Genomic DNA, 962 nt, shown 5'->3' with positions numbered 1-962 from the left:
GATGGTGGAGATACAAGGAAGATACTTGGTGACTTTACTGCACCAACTTCTGACTTCTATAGAAGAAGCATCTCAATTCCTGCAATTGGAGCAAACAAATTTGAGCTTAAGCCTCAATTAGTTTCTCTAATGCAGTAGAATTGAAAGTTTCATGGACTTCCATTGGAAGATCCTCATCAATTCTTAGCTAAATTCTTGCAAATCTGTGACACTATTAAGACCAATGGGGTTAATCCTGAGGTTTACAGACTTATGCTTTTCTCCTTTGCTGTAAGAGACAGAGCTAGGATATGGTTGGACTCACAACCTAAAGAAAGCCTGAACTCTTGAGAAAAGTTAGTCAATGCTTTCTTGGCCAAATTCTTTCCACCTCAAAAAATGAGCAAGCTTAGAGTAGAAGTCCAAACCTTCAGACAGAAGGAAGGTGAATCCCTTTATGAAGCTTGGGAAAGATACAAGCAATTGATCAAAAGGTGTCCTTCTGACATGCTTTCAGAATGGAGCATCTTAGGTATATTCTATGATGGTCTGTCTGAATTGCCCAAGATGTCATTAGACCACTCTGCTGGTGGATCTCTTCATCTGAAGAAGACGCCTGTAGAAGCCCGGGAACTCATTGAAATGGTTGCAAATAACCAGTTCATGTACACTTCTGAAAGAAATCCTCTGAATAATGGGATGACTCAGAAGAAAGGAGTTCTTGAGATTGATACTCTGGATGCCATATTGGCTCAGAATAAAATATTGACTCAGCAAGTCAATGTGATTTCTCAGAATCTGACTGGAATGCAAGCTGCATTCGGCAATACTAAAGAAGCCTCCTCTAAAGGAGAAGCTTATAACCCTGAGAATCTTGGAATGGAAGATGTGAATTACATGGGAAAATCCTATGGAAACACCTATAATCCTTCATGGAAGAATCATCCTAATTTCTCCTGGAAGGATCAGTAGAAGCCTAATCA

General features: G+C 39.7%; 1 non-coding gene across 1 annotated transcript; it reads right to left on the bottom strand.

Moving 5' to 3' along the window:
- Positions 1 to 384: 384 nt before the first annotated feature.
- LOC148553382 (small nucleolar RNA R71) lies at positions 385 to 492 on the bottom strand. The gene has a single exon (XR_015893086.1). It is a non-coding gene; the product is annotated as a small nucleolar RNA R71 (small nucleolar RNA).
- Between the last annotated feature and the right edge of the window lie 470 nt (positions 493 to 962).

The sequence above is a fragment of the Arachis ipaensis genome, chromosome B7, assembly GCF_059453495.1.
Source record: "Arachis ipaensis isolate K30076 ecotype BB chromosome B7, ASM5945349v1, whole genome shotgun sequence".
Lineage (NCBI taxonomy): Eukaryota > Viridiplantae > Streptophyta > Magnoliopsida > Fabales > Fabaceae > Arachis > Arachis ipaensis.
The sequence above is the reverse complement of the archived record's forward strand: the minus strand, read 5'-3'. Positions and strand labels throughout refer to the sequence as shown.